Source organism: Ovis canadensis, chromosome 7 (genome assembly GCF_042477335.2).
Source record: "Ovis canadensis isolate MfBH-ARS-UI-01 breed Bighorn chromosome 7, ARS-UI_OviCan_v2, whole genome shotgun sequence".
Classification (NCBI taxonomy): domain Eukaryota; kingdom Metazoa; phylum Chordata; class Mammalia; order Artiodactyla; family Bovidae; genus Ovis; species Ovis canadensis.
In genome coordinates, this window is record NC_091251.1 from 111,659,269 (window position 1) to 111,680,827 (window position 21,559).

Consider the following 21,559-nt stretch of genomic DNA (forward strand, 5'->3'; position numbering starts at 1 on the left):
GGTTGTTTACTAGGGTTTCTGCTCCTTGGCAGGACTTGAGGACAATTACCATGTCCCCAGCCCCACGAGTTTGTTGAAAGCTCTAAGTTTTCAGTGTCTCAACAACTACTTTTGGAATAGATCATTGCCTTAAAGAAAATGCAAAAGCTGGGCTCACCTCTTAGAGGGGACTTTCCTCCCCCCAGATCTTAGCTCTGAAATTCCTCAGGGCCCTGATGGTTCTCCAATACCTCTAAAACGGATTCTTTTTTAAGCAGCTTTTCTCAGCAGAAGAGTTGGTCTAAACAAGCCTGATCTACTATTGCTAGACATACTGACTACCATTATAAAGAAGGTGATCATAATTTATCATATGAACAATCAGGATGCTTTTCAAATGAAAGGAGGCAGCATTAGTGATTGCACTGGGGTAGCAGGCACAAACCGAGACCACCACAAACAAACCAAAGTATATGGGCACCCAATAATAGCACATGGAGTATTCTGCTTAAAAGGTACACACCGATTTAAAATTCACATCGGCCACATCAAGAATGTGGAGGTCTTGTCCCTTCCCTTTGTATTGACAGAATATTTGATATTAAGGATACAAATGAGCCCTTGCTCAATGTGGGATGATACCATTCAGGAGCTCATTGTATCAATAGGAGGAGTTAACTATTCCTCCCAGCTTGCTCATTCATGGGCTCTATAAATTAATGTCCTTGGCTGAGACCTGGTACCTCCAAAAAAGTAGTATTGGAAACTCTTGCAAAGAACAGAGAAATTTTTCTAAAAAGATAAGAGGAGCCTTAGAGCTGAGAAGAAAATGGACATAATTTCCAAACAGAGAGCTGAGCACCGCACCACGCCCCCACCCCTGCAATTCCGCACTCTGCTCTCATCGGCCAGAAACTCTGCGCCCTACTCCATGAAGGAGACATGAACAAGGGAAGGGCTGGCTCTGCCCTGGCTGTGAAAGATCGAGATTATCCACCGAGCCATCTTCTAAAGTGAACTCCTCTGGGCTGGAAAGCTTTCTCTCTGACCAGTGCCAGAGCTAAGCCCCGGAGCTGCTCAACCGAATTAAAACATGGTCAATACCTAATTACAGGAGCACCACGCGGTGTATTTTGCAGCCTGACCCTTCCTGGAATTTTGATGATGCTATTCAGATTACACTTCCTTTTCTTCATCTGCATATCTTAGATGACTTGATTCAAAACAATGTTTTGTGTATAAACACCCCAGCATTTTTCCAAAACACAGGCTTTATCGAGTATATAAAGTAATTTGCCAGATGCATTGTGTTTGCATCCGAGCAGGTGGATAATAGATTAGAGTCACTAAGATGTCCGTGTATTTTCCCATCCACAGTACACCGCAGTAGAGAAAGAAAGCTACTCAATGAGAAGAAAACAAATCATCCTTCCAACAATTTAACTCGGGTCCATACGTCATTCTCATCTACTGAAACCAATAGCAACAACAAAAAAATAAACGTGAAGCGTTGAAAACATTGAGCCTAACAACAAAGTAATGAGTTAAACTCAAGGAGAGAGTAATGCTGAGGCCAATAACCCAGCTGAGATGATCTGTGGCTCTGAAAAACATTCAAGCGCCGAGTTCCTCTGCTTGCTATTAAATACTAGTCTGGAGAAAGGTTGGCCTCCCTATGCAAGATCCAAGACCAAAGGGAAAAGGAGGGCAAGGTCTCTACTCAAGGTCTCTACTTGAGGCAGCCCCAAGTCCTTTTCTCTCCCACATCATACAAATAGCTAGAACCTCACTATCAGTGAATCAATCACAAAGTCAACAACAAAGGTCTTTCTCCACTCAAAGCAGTCTGTCTGCACCAACCCCTTCTAGGGCAGAGTCTTATCTGTATTGTTCATCTTCCAACACCCTGCCTCTCCACAATATCCAGCACTCCCTAGACCTCAAGAAATATTTCCAGAATGACTGGATGAATTCTCATCCCAACCCAGAAAAAGCCGAAAAGGCTGATCTCAACACTGCAGGACAGACAACTAAGGCAGATTGAACTGACGCCCCCGTGGAAACGCCACTGCTGCTCACTATGCCCCCTCCAAACTCCATGCCTTTTTATTTTTCTCCAAATTTTTATTTTGACATATTTCAAATCTAAGAAGACAAGCTGAAGGAATCACATAATGAATAGACTGTAGACCACGACGCTGCATCCATAAAGATGTCAAAGCAAGAAACCTCTCCTTTCACTCAGAGGTTTGATTTTTTTTTTTTTAATATAGAGCATATAGGGTGTTCAAAATTGAGTGGCAGGAGACAGTTTCAAAAGTTGTGAACAAAGTTCACACCTTCAGGGAAGTTACTAGGGGACTCTAACTATACAAACGTGATATAATTCAGGATAATTAGATCCAAACCTGGTGGTGCTGATCATAAGCGAAACAGGAGCAGTGAGAGATCAGGTTGGGCTGAAGTTTCAGGGAGGAGACACGTAACAGACAGCCTGGTTACTTATCAACATGAAACCCGTTTCTTCTTTGTCCTAGACACACATCCAGACTCCTTTGCTCACAAACCCCTCTTTGCAGACAGATGTGGCAATCTGACAGAAGAGCAACAGACGTGGAGCGTGCCACATGCAGGACTGGCTGGGGAAACACGTCGCTCATGAGTCTCACAGTCTTTCCTTTTTGGCCAGCGTGGTCCCAAGAAGCACAATGACCTTGGGAGGCACAGACTGCTAACGGCAGAGCCGCAGGAAGGAAAGCGCCTCGCTCCCTCCCACCGCCTGAAGGAGAGCCACCCTTTAACAGGACACCCATTTGGGATACACAAGGAGTCAACATCCATTGTTTTGATACACTGCACTATGTTGGATTTATTGGAGCGACTTGTGTTAGCTCAGGCTTCCCAGGTGACTCAGTGGTGAAGAATCCGCCTGCAATGCAGGAGATGCTAGTTTGAACTCTGCGTGGGGAAGATCCCCTGGAGGAGAACATGGCAACCCACTCCAGTATTCTTTCCTGGATAAACGCATGGACAGAGGAGGCTGGCGGGCTATAGTCCATGGGTCGCAAAGAGTCGGACACGACTCAGCGACCGAATGCACACTCAGGTGCTCCCTCAACCAATACAAGTTACGGCCTAATTTCCCTAGAATATGTATTGCTGCGGCTGCCGCTGCTGAGTCGCCTCAGTCGTGTCCGACTCTGTGCGACCCCGTAGACGGCAGCCACCAGGCTCACCCGTCCCTGGGATTCTCCAGGCAAGAGCACTGCACTGGGTTGCCGTTTCCTTCTCCAATGCATGAAAGTCAAAAGTGAAAGTGAAGTCACTCAGTCGTGTCCGACTCTTCACGACCCCATGGATGGTAGCCCACCAGGCTCCTCCACCCATGGGATTTTCCAGGCAGGAGTACTGGAGTGGGGTGCCGTTGCCTTCTCCGTGTTAGGAGGTAATATTTTGAAAATAATTACTGTGCTTTTCCTCTACTGTTTTTTGCACATATGATTTTCACCCTGGTAGCCCAGACGCATTCATATGTTTCAGAGACTATTTGCATTATTAAATAAGGAATGCAAAGAGAAAGGATGGAAGTTCCTTTTCTGGCAGTATGGCAGAATAGATACCTCTCAAATCCTATGAAAGCAATCAAAAATGCTGGACAAAATATTTATTGAAAAATACTTCGAAATGTATTTATAATGTGACAGGAAAATGAGGCACACTCACAGCATTAAATTTTTATCAACTTTCCCATTAAAGGCATTAACAAACTGGGAGAACTAGAGCTTCTATTTTTATAAGTCAGCAAGGCATAGGGAACAGCAAACATACTTGCTGGCTCTGACAAAGTCAGAGCCCACCAGCGACAGGGCTCCAGAAGGCTGCCAGAACTGCCTGCCTCAAAAACCAGCGCTGAGTAGAGGGGAGAAAGTTTTACTAAAAATTTGTAACCACAGACAATTCTCACATGGACTTTGAGTATGAATCCTCTGTGTGGTTGGTCCCCAAACCTCCACCTGAGAATTTTTAAGTCCTTGCTTTACAAATTGGTGATGATCCCAGGCTCTAAGGAGAAACAAATGCAAAATCTAGCGAAACTCACCTTCAGTTCACACCTCAAATAATTCCCACTAGTAAAGTCTCAAAAAATAATAATAGTACGGTTCAGTTCAGTTCAGTTGCTCAGTCGTGTCCAACTCTTTGGGACCCCATGAATCACAGCACGCCAGGCCTCCTTGTCCATCACCAACTCCCAGAATTCACTCAAACTCACGTCCATCAAGTCGGTGATGCCATCCAGCCATCTCATCCTCGGTCGTCCACTTCTCCTCCTGCCCGCAATCCCTCCCAGCATCAGAGTCTTTTCCAATGAGTCAACTCTTCGCATGAGGTGGCCAAAGTACTGGGGTTTCAGCTTCAGCATCATTCCTTCCAAAGAAATCCCAGGGGTGATCTCCTTTAGAATGGACTGGTTGGATCTCCTTGCAGTCCAAGGGACTCTCAAGAGTCTTCTCCAACACCACTGTTCAAAAGCATCAATTCTTCGGTGCCCAGCTTTCTTCACAGTTCAACTCTCACATCCATACACGACCACAGGAAAAACCATAGCCTTGACTAGACGGACCTTTGTTGGCAAAGTAATGTCTCTGCTTTTCAACATGCTATCTAGGTTGGTCATAACTTTCCTTCCAAGGAGTAAGCGTCTTTTAATTTCATGGCTGTAATCACCATCTGCAATGATTTTGGAGCCCCCCCCCCCAACCAAAAAAATAAAGTCTGACACTGTTTCCACTGTTTCCCCATCTATTTCCCATGAAGTGTAGGGTCAGATGCTATGATCTTCGTTTTCTGAATGTTGAGCTTAAAGCCAACTTTTTCACTCTCCTCTTTCACTTTCATCAAGAGGCTTTTTAGCTCCTCTTCACTTTCTGCCATAAGGGTGGTGTCATCTGCATATCTGAGGTTACTGATATTTCTCCTGGCAATCTTGATTCCAGCTTGTGTTTCTTCCAGTCCAGCGTTTCTCATGATGTACTCTGCATATCAGTTAAATAAGCAGGGTGACAATATATAGCTTTGACACACTCCTTTTCCTATTTGGAACCAGTCTGTTGTTTCATGTCCAGTTCTAACTTGCTTCCTGACCTGCATATAGGTTTCTCAAGAGGCAGGTCAGGTGGTCTGGTATTCCCATCTCTTTCAGGATTTTCCACAGTTTATTGTGATCCACACAGTCAAGGCTTTGGCATAGTCAATAAAGCAGGAAGATGTTTTTCTGGAACTCTCTTGCTTTTTCGATTATCCAGTGGATGTTGGCAATTTGATCTCTGGTTCCTCTGCCTTTTCTAAAACTAGCTTGAACATATGGAAGTTCACGGTTCACATATTGCTGAAGTCTGGCTTGGTGAATTTTGAGCATTACTTTACTAGCATGTGAGATGAGTGCAATTGTGCAGTAGTTTGAGCATTCTTTGGCATTGCCTTTCTTTGGGATTGGAATGAAAACTGACCTTGAGGGTACACTTAAGTGTACCCTTAAATGAACTTACCTACAAAACAGAAACAGAACCATATTCAATATTCTACAATAAACCATAATGGAAAAAAACATAAAATAAAAGAATGTATGTGTGTGTATTTGTGTGTGTTTGTGTAACTGAAGCACTTTGCTGCACACAAGATTGTAAATCAAATCTACTTCAATTAAAAAATCAAATTAAAAAAATAAAGTCACAGTAAAATAAAACAAAGTAAAATACACATCACAAACAGACACATGCATAAGGAAAAAGCATCATGAACAGCTAACAGAAACGACATAGCACAATTGAACCTGCAGACGTCAAACTTTAAAATGATCATAATATTGTACATCAACTCCATTCCAGTTTCTCAAAAGTCTAAAAACCATCAGACACGCAGTGTAAAATCAAAAATACAGTGGAAGGAAACAGGTATATAAACTGTGAGCAAGATTAGCCGGATTAGATACAGAAAACGGGAAAGACCGAAAACCTGTCACCCGTAGCACGTAAAAACGCAGACACAGAAAACGTGACAAGAGAGTCAAAACACAGAGAAGACAGCAGAACACCTGACGTTCGAAAGTAGAAAAGAGTACACAACAGGGACAGCACTCTGAGAACCTTCTAGAACTGATGAAAGACATCAATCCACAAATTCACAAGACAAACAAAAAATCCTAAGCAAAACCACCAGAATTTTGCAAAATAATTTTACTTTACTCGTTTATTTTTGGCCATGTTGAGTCTTGTCTCTAGTTGTGGCGCCCAGGCTTATTGCGGTGGCCTCTTTTTGTGGCCGAGCATGGGCTCAGGGGTTACAGGTTTCTGTAGCTGGGGTCACAGGGTCAATCGCTGCAGTGCACAAACTCAGTGACCCCACGGTGTGTGGGACCTTCCTGGCTCAGGCGTCGAGCCTGTGTCTCTTGCATTGGCAGGTGGATTCTGTACCACTGAGCCACAGGGAAGCTCTAAGCAGAATTTTATACCTAACAAAAATATATTTTATACCTAGCAAAACTATAGTTTAAGGCGGGGGGGGGGAGGGGAAGGGAAAGAATTAGAATTTTCCAACAAACAATAGGCAAAACAGGTCTCCTTCAACTGATTCTCACTTAATGAAATCTTTGAAGAGATGTGATGGCAGGGAAAGGAGGGCACACGTTGGGGAAGGAATTATAAGCACGAAAGCAGTAAATATGTGGGTAGATCTGAACAAACATTTATACTTAAAAATGATAACGTCTACCTTACAAGGCTGAAATAAAAACACAGAACTAAAACACTGAAAATGGGACCCAAGCTAGCAGGGGAGGGGGTGAGGGGTGGTAATGACTGGAATTAAATGATCTAAAGTCCCTGCATTATTTAGAAGGAGAGGAAAGATACTGATTCCCTTAAACCTCTTAATAGCATGCCTGCTGAAATTTCTAGAGAACCACTAAAAGAATAATAATAGAGTGTATAACTTCCAAACTACTATAGCATAATATATGAAATAAGGGGGAAAGGCAACTCAATGGAAGATAAGAAATGAAAGGAAAAGAAAGGTGAAGAGTTAGGACAAATTGAAAGAAGGAAATAACATGAAGGAATGATTGAAGTACATCTAAACTGCAACAAATATAAATGGATTACATAGTTCATTTAAAAGATATTACAGAGTTTACAAAAAGGCCCAGCATTACGTCATTTATAGAAGACACATCTGAAGTACAGGGTATAGGGCTTCCCCGGTGGTTCAGAGGCAAGGAGTCTGCCCGCCAGCGCAGGAGACCGGGCTTGATCCCTAGTCCTGGAAGATCCCACATGCCTCAGGGCGGCTAAGCCCTTGTACCACAACCACTGAACCTGTGCTTAGAGTCCGGGAACCACACCTGCTGAGCCCACGAGATGCAGCTACTGACGTTTCACCCTGTAAAGCCAGTGCCCCACAGCAAGGGAGGCCACCACAACAAGAGGCCCACACAGGGTAACCAGGGAGCAGGCCCGGCCTGCTGCAACTGGAGAAAAGCCCCCAGCAACCAAGGGCCAGCATAGCCGAGAATAAACACATGAATGAGATTGTTTAAAAACAAAATTTAGGATGTAGAGAATTTGAGAAAACAAAGAACGGAAGCCTAAAATAGGAAAAAGTAACAATGAAGAAGCTGATTGTATCCCACTGTCGTCTAGAACGGTTGCACAGATGCCAGACAAGATACACTTTAACACAAAAAGTGCCGTGAGAATGAAAGTGTACTACTTCGTAACAATAATAAAATTCAAATCTCCAAGAAGGCACAAGAATTCTAAATGTGTACATACCAGATAGTGTAACTTCAAAACATATCAAGAAAAAAAATATAATCTATCATCTTAGTAAGAGACTGTCAACACACTTCTCTCAGTTAAAAAAAAAAAAATAGACCAAACTAGGATAGTGGTCATCTTGCAAAAGGTGATGGCTCAGGGCCATGAGGGGACTTCTTGGGTGAAGCTCACATTCTATTTTTTTAATATAGGTGCTGGTTACATAGGTGTGCTGACTTAACAAACCATCTGTCTACAAATGTAACCACAGACAAATACACAGACACCATACGTTTACATACATGTATAAATACAGACATCTATACTGCATATCCATACATGCTACAAATGGTGTGCATTTGTGCGTATACGTGCCTAATATTTCCATTTCTATGAAAGCGCACAACGAAACTACATGCCGTTCCACAATAAAAAAGTGTGGGCAGCATTATAAAGAAAAACAAGGACACAAACCAGGAACAATACACTTCATATCTACTTACATCCAAGCAGAAAGAATGTTGCCTTTCTTAGCTGCAAGGGAGTCTTAGAAACGCGGTAGTTAATGGACATATGCGGGAAGCTAGTAGACTCTGCCACAGGCAGAAATTCCACAGCCTTGAAAGTCAGGGATGGGATTTTCACCCTCTACAGGAGTCTGGAGGACCCAGCTCAGAGAACTGGCCTGAAGGCAGTGGGAGATGCTGCCTTCACCCACGAGGGACAGTGAAGTGCCTAATCTTCCTGCCTGGATGGTGGAAGGATGGGATGGTGGAGGGGAAGTGAAAGAAGAGCCCACTGCTTCCTGAGTCCAGTTGATGACGGCAAAGAGAAAGCAGGTAAGAAGGCAGTGCAGCCGCTTGCTGCTTGCTCTGACTTCTCCCTGGGGGATTCTGCCTCTTGATAGAGCAGGTACCTCTCCGGAGAGGGATGTCCCTGTGCCCACAGCCCTCCAGCATCTGAAGCCAGAGACAGAGGACGGAGAAGGAGCCTAACTCCCCTCTTTCCCCATCCGTTGCCTAAATGCCTGTTGTTTTAGTTTCAAAGTTGTCCCTGCCAGGAGGATTCCAGGGTGGGTAGCTCCCCTCTTTCGAGCAGTTTAGGGACAGAGGTCTTCAGCAGGACGGAAGAAAGAAGGAGTCAGGAGGGACAGGACCCCCAGGTTTCCGGCCATATTCTCAGAGTGCGGCACCAAAACTCGAGATGAGGAGGTGACCACGAGGTGGATTTCAAAGACAGCGGCGAGGAGCCCTGGCGACAAACGTACATGGTCCATGAAGCAAGCGGCTGTCCTGGGCTCCCCTGAGCAGGGTAGCCAGGGATGGCGGCAGGGTTCAGGGCGGGAGCAATGCACCACTCCCCACTGGTGGCCCACCTGCCCCTCCTTCCTGGGATCATCTCCCAGATAAACTACCCACCCTGGAATCCTCCTGGCAGGGACAACTTTGAAACTAAAACAACAGGCATTTATACCTGCAGAGAGGAACTCAGGGAGGGTGTCACTTCTGCCTGTCAAGATCAGTTTAGAACACAAACTTCCCAAGGGCCACACTGGGGGATACTTCCAGTTTAAGAAGCCAGTCAGTTAGGCAACGGATGGCAGACTCTGCCAGCGACCGCATCCCCTTTACACCCCTACACACAGTCCCCTGCACACAGCAGTCACTCAACAACTGTTCATGGAATGAATGGGTAACTGGTGTATATGTATCTTGAGCGTGTCCCTAGATCAATTCTTAAAAATGATTTCACATGTGAAATCTGTGACAGTCTGCATGTGAAATATGAATTAGTTACTGACCATTCACCTGAAATCTTCAAGAGAATTAGAAAGTGCCAGGCACCTGCATCGTTACTGAAAATGCCCACATCAGTTCCATTTCAAGTTCCAACTGGTCACATACATCCCAGGCCTCGTGGGATGCCCAGTGAAGATTTAACTTGTCTTCTTTCCCTTTTGCTAGCAGAAGAGCAGAGCTCCTTGCTTAGATGAGGAAATCAGACTAACCCAGTTTTGCTTGGTCTCTACAAACACATGTGGAGTTTGTACAATTTATGGGTAAAGGTGTCCCAAGAAGGAGAGAGCCAACACCCTCTTAATCTGACAATTTAAGCCAGTTTTTTTTTTTTTTTCATTCTGAAAGAAACAAAGGAGATATCCCCATATTGGCATGTCTGAGAGTGTTAAGCAGTTTGTGTGAATTATAAAAGAGAGTGAAGGACAGGGGAACCTGGCGTGCTGCAACCCACGGGATCACAAAGAGTCAGACACAGCTGAGTGTCTCAACAACAATAAGAAGAGAAAACATTGTCCTGGAAATCTGTCTTTATGGATGCCACCAAGAGAAATTCTAAATGTAATGTTTGGGTAATTCAAGAAAATCATATCCCTGCGGTAACAGCCTTTTGTTTACCAACTAGGTGAATGTGCTCGGGGATGCATGAAGGGGAATTCAAAGGATGAAGGCGGATTAAGGAAGATAACCTCTGACAAGGGAGCTAAAAAGTTCCTCCCATCAGTAATGGTCAGAAGATATGGGAATACAGGATGTCAAGAAGTAAAACCCTACTTCTTGCCAAAATCACAACAAATATTACCCCACCGCCACCCCTGCCATTTTTCCGGAGGAGACTCCGTCTCGAGCGTGGACGGAGCTCTCAACAATCAACCCTGGACAGGACACAGAGGAGCGGCCGTGAGAAAGCCAGTGGGGTGGAAAATGCCTGCAACTTGGAGGCAGGGGGCCTGAGGGTGAGAGCGAGTTGGCTACCAGAGGGTTTTGGCCCTGGAAACACAGTGACCTGGGCGTCCTCATCTGTAAAATGGCACCGTAATGCATATTATCGTTATTTCTTACTAGCAGTAACATTACATTAATACTAGGTTATCGTAAGAATCAACTGGGTCAGCACCTGATAAAGGAAAAGCCCTTACCGATTTCAGGTGATTTTTCTGTATTATCCAACACTGCCAAACTCGCCACGAGTAACTTACTTCTTTCCTGAGACCGTTCTAATCGCTAAATCCAGTAACATGAAACAATATGACAGCCTTAACTTAGAGCCATTAGTTAAAAAGTGAAAGTGTTAACTAGTCATTAAATGGAAACTGTTTCCATTTTAAAGGCTGCAAAAACGTTAGGTTTGCCAAGTCAGAACATTTCAGAGTTTAAAGAGATATCTGAGGTCACCTAAAATGTAACCTTGTATAATACAGTAAAAATTACCTCTTCAAGTAGGATTCGCTCTTCAAGTAGGATTCGCCACTGTCTGAATTTTAAGATGCTTGGGGAAGATTGAAGGCAGGAGGAGAAGGGGACGAGATGATGAGATGAGACAGAGGGTGAGATGGTTGGATGGCATCCCTGACACTCAGTCGTGTCCGACGCTTTGCGACCCTGTGGACAGGGGAGCGAACATGTCCTCCAGTGGACATGAGTTTGAGTAAATTCCAGGAGTTGGTGATGGACAGGGAGGCCTGGCTTGCTGCAGGCCATGGAGTCGCAAAGAGCTGGACATGACTGTGCAACTGAACTGAACTGAAATTTAAGATAAAGTGCCATCTGCAAAGGCAACGAACTCACGCTCTCTAATATGTGGAGTCCGCCATTACCAGCTTCAGCAAGGTCATGGTACCTTGGACAGCTTTGAGTTCCAAAACAGAGTCCCCAAGAACACTGGAAAATAAGCTCTTACTGGCCTGCTACTATGAGCATGCCTGGGATGGCTCTGTTGGTTTCCTATGACGGGACACACTCCTTCTTTGAAATGCAGGTGGGAGGAGGGATGATAGCTTTCCACAGCCCGAACGTGAAACCCTTTATTCAACTCAATTCAACAAACAAAAGGTAAACACAATCATTTTATCTGCTACCACAGCCAACTATTTTGTGCCTGTATCAGCTTCATCTTTCTAAGGGAAATATCTTCTTTAAAAAAAAGAAAAAGCTTCAGCACAAATTGTTGGAAGATCTGCGGCTTCCCAGAAGATTGATGACTTTGGTCACCACCTCCAACCCCACGCAGCGGACAGAAGCAGTGGGACTAACAGGAGGTGCAGACGGGAGGGCGTCCCTGGCGGCTCAGACAGTCAACAGTCCACCTGCAATGTGGGAGACCCAGGTTAGGTCCCTGGGTTGGGAAGATCCCCTGGAGAAGGGAAGGGCTACCCACACCGTATTCTTGCCTGGAGAATCCCGTGGACAGAGGAGCCTGGCGGGCTGCCGGCCGTGGGGTCGCAAAGAGTCGTTCAGGAGGCTATGCCTTCTACTTCGGTAAACTCCCCAGCTGCGCAGCCCCCAAGAAACAACGCGGGGAGGTCTGCTGGGGCCCTGAGAAGCACGGTGCTTCCACACCCAGCCCGCAGTCTCTGCTGCTCCCTCCCGTCACCAGGCACACGCGCGTCACGGAGTTGTCAAAATTAGTGGGAGGGAAGGGGATCCCTCCGCCCGCCACCCTAGAAACCTTAGTATTTATGGCCTCCGGGATGTAAAAAGGGGGACCCAACACTGCCGTTTCTGTAAATCTCATAACAGAAGAGACAATGCGAGAATATTTGATGATATTCAAATATCATCCACGCGTTATCATTTTCCTCAACACTCCAAACACTACTGTGACTGCCAAGCAGATCACACAGCCTGGCAAACGTTCATTTCATGAATGACACTTAATATGAAATCATCTTCACTGAGAAATAGAGGGACAGTGCTACAGCAGACGCTGAGGTGGCACCAGAATCAATCCACCGTCCAGGACGATGAGGATCCACTCGTCTCAAACACCGCGACGCCGTTCCCGTAACTTCTAGGAAAGAAGGCCCTTTGCAGACCTCCTCTGCCCTCCCCTCGTCACAGACACAAGCAGGGCTCTTTCGGAGCCGGCCCAGCCTGGCTCCGCACAGAACAGCTTAGCAGAGCTGCTGTCTGCAGTCCTGTTCGCTCCCCTGAGCACAGGCGCCCTCTGCAATCGCCAGGGCAGAAGTTCCTTCCCTCTTCAGCTCAGAAGTTCCACGACTCTGCAGGCAATTCCCCTGGGCCTTCCTTAGAGAAGACTTGGGGCACTTTAAAAACAGTGGTTTCCCAACAGCTCACAGGGGTCTCAGGCTCCCAGGGCACAGCCCAGGAGAAGACCGTGGGCTCCTGGCGCTGGGTTCCCACCAAAGCATTTCTCTTTTTACTCCACTCACATATTAGGGTCTTGCATAAGATTCCATTTGGTGCTAAATATAAAACCAAAGTGATGTCTTCAAAAATGTGTGAAAACCATTGCAACAAGCAGTCCCCTCCCTGAGGCTCTCTTAACGCCCTCCCCGGCCGGCCTCTGCGAAGGGAGGTTATGCACTTCTTTTCCTCCAAGGAACCTCGCCCTCTTTCCTCTTCCAAACTTCAAAACATGAATTGAAACGACTAAATATATTTATTTATAATATTCAAAAATGAACCGGGAGGTTTGCACAACAAATCTTTTCAAGGCGATGATTTGTTTTTCTCATATAGACTCTAGCCTGGCTTTGACTACAGCCCCGCCTCAAATTCCAACTCTCCTGTAAACCGTCAGCAAGAGGCATATACCTGACATTTAATCTTTATGGATTTTACTGTTACAAGCCAAGAGAGGAATGAAGCTGCCTCTTTCCCTTTACCTCTCCACAAAACTGGCATTTGATTGGTATTCTGGGCTAATTATTAGAAATTTGGCATAGTCATCAAAAAACGCCAACTTCAGTCAGTGCCTATATATCTGACAACTGAAAATGAACTGGAATTTTATTGAACATCTTGTTAACGTGTGTTGGTCAAGTAAGTTGTACATCGCGGTATAATGATCAATTTTCCTGATCTCAAAGCCAAAAGTAAATGAACAGAAATGCCGAAGATCTGAAGTAATTTGATTGTACTCCTCAACAGTCCAGTTAAAAATGAACTGTTCTGAGCAAACTGCTTCACAGACAATGGCACATGAAGGCAGACTCTTGAAACTAACAAATCCCATTCATTTCCTTCAGTTTGTAAAAACAAGCAACTGACAAGTTTCCTGCCAATGAACATAGCTGAAGATAAGAAAGCTCCTTACAGGAAACCCTTTGCTAAAGAGAACAGTTATGCCATTCAGGCATAACCTTTTCACCAAACCTCAATCAGGTAAACACTTGACCACATGGGATCATGAAATACATGCTAGATCGCCCCCGATGATGCTGGATTGCTTCTAATGTCCATATTTCCTATGACACAGATGCAGGGTAGCAAGGAGCTATCACAGAACATTTAGGACTCTTTCCACCTCCTCTCCCTGCTCCCCCTCTATGCAATTAGTTGATGAAAACAAGGGAAATTTTCTGCTTGTTTTTTTAAAAAAGATCAAAGTGTTAGTTAATTGAGATTAAAATTGACCATTTTCAATTAAGATTAAGCCATACAAAGCTATAAATCATCATGACTGGAAGAAGGATATTTCTAAATGAATATCAAGCACTTCAAAATTTAAAGAACACCACAGACAAGATTAGAAAAATCTAAGAAATGCACTGGCTTTATATTTACAAGCCTCAATGTTGTCCCCCAAAGTCACAGTCCAGCCTTCTTGGCTAAAGTCTCGCTTAGCAAGGTGAAAGGGGGAGATCCCCAAACATTCCCCTTTCCTCTACTCACTAAAACCACCACCAAGATCCTGAACATAGTCACAACCCTGAGCTGGGGAGCCTCTCAATTATCCTGAAAATTACAGCACTCTTCTCTGCCCAGAGAAAAGGAAACTTTTTCTAAGTTAACGGAACCATAATAACTGGAGTTTTGAAAGAGCTCTTAATTCTGTGTAGGAGTGTCCTTCCCCAGCTCGGTTACTGAGAGCACCCTTCCTTAACCCACCCAAAGCACTGGATTCACCGACCATCCTACACAGGGAGCCTTCGAGCAAAGCTCCAAAATGCCACAGTTCTTTGCATTCGACCGCTGCAGTTCAAGTTTGAAGTCTCCTGCAAACAGAAACTCTTCATTATACTGTCCCCACGTGACTCTTCCGCCCCAGGTAACAGCCTAGTCTTTACAGCTCCACAAAGAGCAGACACACGAATCAGTTTGCTCCCACAATTAAGTGATCAAATACATGCTTCTCGGCCTTCCTGGGCGCAAATCCGAGGTAACAAAATGCAAAGTACCTTGCTTTCAGCCCTTTCCCTCACATCTTTTCAATAAAGATACAGTTATGAAATCCAGGAGACTGCATTTTTGGTTGTTGTTGTAAAATGACCTTGATTTGACAGGCACGGTCTCAGGTTTCAACAGATGCTGTGGGAAAGCTTAGAGAAGCAGCAGGCTCTCCAGGCATCTGTGATGACTTGCGGGTTTGTTTTTTTTTTTTAAGTGGTGGTTATGGTAGTGTATGTGTGTTGGGGGGTGGCGGGGAGGTTACTCGTTTCAGTTTCCATGACAACCATGTCTCTACTCATCGGTTATTAGATACCATCCACTTCCTGTGTCTAAATTTTTAAGCCAATCAGAAAAGTGTTTATACATTTAACAACTTCTGGGACAGTCTTTCTTTAATTGGGGTGTTTCAAGCCTCAAATGGAGTTGTCCACTGGCCTTATGTTTCTCCTCTTACATAGAACATTTCACATTTACCAATCTACATTAAGGTGAGGGATGCCCTTTTTCTTGAATCGGAAAAGCATTCTCCTCAAACCAGATGTCACAATTTCTTAGGAGTGCACAATGATTTTGATTGTTGGCGCTTCATGCATGGCCTTTTTCTTTCCCTGTTACAGACTAAAATTTAGACATTTAGTGCATGATACATGCACAAGACACTTACATTATCAAAGCAAAGATACAGTTGAGCACCCCTCCGCTGATGGTAATATTTCACTCTTCAGCTCCAAAAAACGGTTAGGAAAAATTATTCTGAGTTGAATAACTTTGCATTCCACAACTCCCAAGCAGAAATCACCGAGATCGTATTGTAAAGTGATATGTCTACAAATGCAAGCTAGTAGCTGACGTCTGCAAAAAATTTGTCACCAAAATGGCCTACTTTATCTGAATAGAAGCAACAACAAAAAACTAAATACCAAGGTGTCTCAACCCAAGTGCGCCCGAGTTAAAAATCAACCTTGCAGAAATCTGGGCCCGAGAAGGCTACTCTGAAATTACAGCATGATTTTCAAAGACGGTTTTGGGTGACTGTTTCCCTAAGTCTACATCTAACTGACCAATCGGTGTGAGAGCAGAGTGGGCTGGAGTCATTTGTGCAGTCTTCAGAGCTCTGCGCTCTCCCCTCTCTAAGGCAGAGCAGGCGATCAATGAAAAACAGGGAACAAAAGGAATATAACAGGATGTCTTCCTCAGCGGAGGAAAATGATTCCCTTTTTCCTCAATGAGCCAGTCCCACCCAGCCCAGGACAGCTCCACATGGGAGCTCCCAGCAGACCAGACCTTGGGGCAGAAGCACATTTTACATTTGCAATCCTGTGTCCCAGCTGCTGGCAAACGTGTCACCTCTAAGCACATCCTGTGACAGAGGGCTCCCCAAGCCCAACCAATTGAAACTAATAAATTTAATAAATTAATAATCCCACCACGAAAAGCTGCCGAGAAAGACCGCGTTTTCCCTTCCCCAAATGTCAATCGGGCAGTATAAACAAAGCATGAAAAATAGTCTCTCCAGCCTCCCCAGCCAGGAATCATGGTTTTTCTCTGCCAAACAAGGCTTCTCCAAAAAGAGAAATATTCTTACTGCCTTCAAAGGAAACTCTCGTCTGTAGATGTCATATCAGGATAACCAGTTACAGTATTTTGAAAAGAGGTTTAAACTGCCCCCACATTTGACACTCTGTTTATAATTGATAGCAAAACAGTTGCGACAGCAATGCTGTAAACTCTGCCAGCCGAACTCCACATTTAACACGTTAGTTCCTTGAAAATAAAAGTAATGTCTTGGGGAGCCCACAAAAGTAAAGACTCAGAAAGTAATTAACAGAATGACTGCAATTATTTGATCATTTTAATAAATTATCCATTTGTCTGCTGGGTTTTTTTTAATTTTTTATTTTTAAAGTGACTATCCACACATTCCTGAGAAACTTTTTTTTTTTTTTAATGAACTTACTTTTGAGACAGAACTAATGAAAAATATGCAACTCGCCGTCCCCCGGATCTCTCCCATGTGAAGTGCAGGCTATAAATCCAGGCGAAGCCAGCTGGGGACACGGGGACGGGCACCTTAGAAAGAGCCCCGGGCGCCCCCAAAATGCAGCCGAGCCCGAAGGGCGAGGGCGCCCCGCGACAATGCCGAAGCAGAGCAGGGGCTGCGGGGGCGGGAGAGGGGCCCCCCGGGCGTTACCTGCGATCGGCCGCGCGCCCCGGGCTCCTCGCGGCCGCATCGGGGGGCCGCGGCGGCGCTGGACTCGCGGGGGCCCCGCCGCCGGGCCGCGCCGTCTCCGGGCCGAGCTGCCGCCGATCGCGGCCGGAACCCGGCTCCAGCCCGGCGCCCGCCCGGGTCGGCGGCTCCGCGGGCGCGGGCCCGCCGGGTCCTAGCGCGCGCCGCCCGCCTGCAGCCGCACGTCCGGCCCCGCGCAGGCCGAGCGGCGGCCGCGGCAGGTGCCGGCGAGCCGGGCGGCGTGCGGATCCCCGCCCGGGACACCGAGACGGAAACAGGGGCGCCCGCGGGACGCGCGGGAGGCGGGTGTTCGCATCTGCAGCCCCCGCCTCAGGCACCGGGCGGTCCCGGCGCCCGCAGTTTCGCCCGCTGCACTTGAGACCGTCTACGTTCAGAGTGTGAGAGACCCTGCGGAGTCAGAAGTGACAGGTTTCAAAAATATAACGCCTCCCCCCAATTTTTTTAAGGTCGAGAATGATGTGTTTAAGTTTTAAACAGTTCTCCAGCGATTTTCCCCCAACGCGCCCTTCTGCATTTTGCTCTTGGTTATCATGTGCTGTTTTAAATAACAAAGGCCCATATGGCTAAACACGTAGTCATTTGATTTTCAAAAGACCTCAAAAATTGCATCAGAATACGCACTCATGTATCGCCTAAGAAATCAACGAGCAAGAATTAATGGTGGCATATGGTGCTCTTCGTGGAGGAAACTTAATTACAAATTAAAACAAATGCAAAAATTCACAAATTCACTAAACTGAAAGTAAGTGATGACCCTAGATGTATACACAAATCAGTTTATGTGCAATTAGGGGAAATGTAAGTTCCAGATCCCTCTAACTGCAAAAAGTCTGATGACAAGAAGAGATTTCCCTTATTTGCTCCCAAAAGGGCCTTCAGCACCCGCTCAGCACAGGCGTTTCCTGCGGCCCACCTGGAAGGCAACTTTTAAACTTGCAAATGCTCATCTAAGAGGACAATTCTATTGCTCACAATTCAAAATAAAAGTGCTTTAGTTTGAAAAGCCTGTTTAAAAGGCTTCAAGACTGGGAGCTTTCTTTCCGTCTTTGACATCACAGAGTTTGAAGGTCACAGTTCTGCAAAACTGCTAATAACAATGGTACCATGGTTTGACACCAAAAGGAAAAGCAAACATGTGTTTTCTGAGTTTCTATTTTAGGAACTCAAAAAGTCCCTTCGAAAATTACTCTTGCCCTCCTCCTTCCCAATTATAGCTAAATAAATGTAATGGAAGATTTTTAGCATTAATTAAACATCAAAGGCACCTTTTCTGCTGCCTGATGTCCACACAAAGAAACAGTTGTACTAGGTTACACTTGACCATCTTCAAAGTCCTCCCGCAGATATCTCACGTAATCTTTACTCCACTTCTGTGATAAGACAGACACTATAATCCCTGGTTTTCAAACAAGGAAGTGGAGGTCCTAAAGAATACAGTGACTCGTCTGAAATCACACAGCTGGTCCTTAGAGCAGCGGAGACCCTCAAGTAAGATTCCAGCACTCCCAACTGATTCCTGCTTTTTCAAGTGCCCACCTGGCCTCCCAACTATTTCTCTACAAACACTGTGGAAAATGAGGGGTCCAAAACATAGGTTCCTGTAGCCACAGTTTCTTACCTGTCGTAGAGCAGCGACCTAGCAGAATGGAAAGAAGAAGCTAGCTGCAAAGGTTTTCATCTCTGCTAAAGGAGAAAGCTGACTGGTCAGACTTCTGTCCTGTGGCGGACCAGGGCACCCTGGCAGACTGAAAGCTCGGAGCTCTGGGGCTAAGCAATGCCCCTGTCACCCGCAGGCCTTTTCACACTCATCAGAGGCTGACTCCACGTGACACGTGGAGGAGGGAGGTTTCCTCCGTCCCAGCACTGAAAGTACACAGGACCTCTGGAGCCTCAGAAGTTTCCGATTCCAGGCGGCCTGCTGGAGCGAGTCTGGTCATCCTGTCCGGACCCGGTGACAATCGGGACGCGACTTCTCAGCCCTCCGGCACCCCTGGGAAAGTCACCAGTCAGTTCTCTTTGTGGCACTCCACTTCCTCCTTCCCTCCGCCGAAAGGAAATGTAACTGCTCTGATGATGGGTCCCAAACCACCTAACTACCAGCCAGGTGAGAGCAGGGTGACACTTAACGGAAAACACAGAAATACCTGACTCTGAAAAAACGACTCTTTCCTGTTCTTATGCAGCTCACAAGAAAGCGGCTAGGCGTGGAAGACACGGACTTTGAAGGAGTAATGCAAAACTTACTTGGTGAACTCATTTGATTCCTTTGTTGACAGCTGGTCTAGGGACTTCCCCAGCAGTTAAGTGGTTAAGATTTTTGCCTTCCAGTGCAGGGCGTGTGGGTTCCCCTGGTTGGGGAACTAAGATCCCATATACCTCACAGCCAAAAACCCTGAGTATAAACAACATAAGCAGTACTGTTACAAATTGAATAAAGACATAAACAAAATTTTTTTAATTAAAAAAAAATGATCTCTTTACAGTCACACCATCCACTGTGGCCTTCAAATGTCACAAACGCTAGGCCGCAAGACATCTTGGCACCAACGGGAGGAGGTCAGAAACTGGAAAGAAAAGCTAGAGGCGAGCAGTCCCTCAAAGCCAGAGCTCACCCGAAGATGGGCTGGTCAGGAGAAACCACCCTTTACTCATTTATTCTGTAAACCTCACACATTGAAAACCTGTCAGCAAGGCACTGTTCTAGGCTCTGCGTATACAGAATAAAGAATGCATCATACAGAGCCCTCAGACAGGCAGACAGTTGCAGGGCGGTGGTGTAAGCGCTGCAGGAAAACCGTGTTACAGGCGGTCTCGGACAGCCTGGGACTGCGGCAGCGTGGAGCCAGGGCTCAGGCTCCCAGCCGGAGACTGGGCTGGGTGGAGGTGGCGGAAGCACCAGATCCCAGCCACTAGACTTGTGATCAGTGACAAGAGCCCTGGGCCTTTGGCTTTGCCAAAAAGAATTCCCACAAAGACAGGAAGTGGTGAAACAAGTAAAGTATTTATTAAGAGGAAAAGAGGACAGCGCGTGTGGCTAGGCGCCTGGGCACACGCAGGGCTCCCGAGCCGTGCCCTCGGACAGTCCGAGTCACTTTCACAGGTTTTTCTTCTGCGTTTCCTTTCGCCAATCCTTTTGATTTGCCCGGTTCACGGTCTGTATCTGGTATATCTCAGAACCCCCCGGGGCTCCCCTGGGGGCTCAGACCGTAAAGAATCCACCTGCAATGCGGGAGGCCTGGGTTGGGAAGATCCCCTGGAGAAGGAAATGGCAACCCACTCCAGGATTCTTGCCTAAAGAGTCCCATGGACGGAGGAGCCTGGTGGGCTACAGTCCCTGGAGTCAAACTCGCCTGAAGCAACTTAGCTCACACTCACAGGATTCTCCCATGTGTGCACACGCATCTCTTAGCTGAGAAGGATCTAACCAAACAGGCCTCTGGGTAGAACATCCCTTGACAGAAGTCTCCTTCGGCCTCCAAAGAGCCTTTCTGCGCATGTGTGGTCAGGGCGGTCTGCTGACTTCGAGAACGAGAGACATGTGGTCTGGGCAGGGCTCAGGCCTCCTCCCTTAATCGTCCTGCTGTTCTTGTCTTGGAGTTTCGGTCCATAGGGGATGAATCTCCGATTGCTTTACGCTCTAGGGTGGGGCTCATCTATCTCCTGCCTCACAGGTACCGGGTGATCGGATGTCAGTGGTCCCAGTCTTAGACCAGCTCAACTTCAGAGCTCAGCCTCGCCCTCTGCTCTGTTTTGCTAGGAGCTGACTCTTGTAGGCTGAGATTTACAGAATCCTGGGTCAGGTGGCTAATAGCTAGATATGGCCCATGAGCAGTGTTGGAGAAAGAGTGGAAGGTGGGAGAAAAGTTAAGGCCAGAGAATTTTTTCACCTCCCTCTTGCGTCTGACAGCATCTCCAGCTGTGACTGCATCTGACTAAGGCTTCTGCCTGGTGACCCCAGCCCTTGGCTCAGGTAACACTATGACTTCCTGTTAACTGTCCAGCTTAATGATGTCAATGACTTTCTGCTAAAATTAGTTGCTGGTAACTTCTTCCTTTGTTTGCATCTCAGATCCTCCGTCACCTGTAGGGCAATGCCCTGCATTAATTCCCTTCTGTGTACACCAGCAAATCCCAGTGGACGGGTAATTTACAAAATGATCTGAGCAGCACTCCTCAAAAGGATGCAATGCTGAGCTTAGTTGCTCAGTCGTGTCTGACTCTTTGAACCCCAGGGACTATAGCCCACCAGTTTCCTCTGTCTCTGGAGATTCTCCTGGCAAGAATACTGGAGCGGGTTGCCATTCCCTTCTCCAGGGGATCTTCCCAACCCAGGGATTGAACCCAGGTCTCCTGCACTGCAGGCGAATTCT

The 21,559-nt window shown here is 46.2% G+C and overlaps 1 protein-coding gene across 14 annotated transcripts in view; it reads right to left on the bottom strand.

The window, feature by feature from the left end:
• Positions 1–19,255, bottom strand: part of FOXN3 (forkhead box N3) — a 446,930-nt gene extending 427,675 nt beyond the window's left edge. For 3 of the 14 annotated variants that reach the window (XM_069597305.1, XM_069597295.1, XM_069597292.1), the window contains exon 1: positions 17,133–17,566. The gene's annotated coding sequence lies outside the window, so the exon portion shown is untranslated. Of the gene's footprint in view, positions 1–16,898; positions 17,567–18,807 lie in introns of those variants that run through there. The other 11 variants (XM_069597307.1, XM_069597297.1, XM_069597304.1 and 8 more) reach the window with 9 other exon arrangements.
• Positions 19,256–21,559: the final 2,304 nt, after the last annotated feature.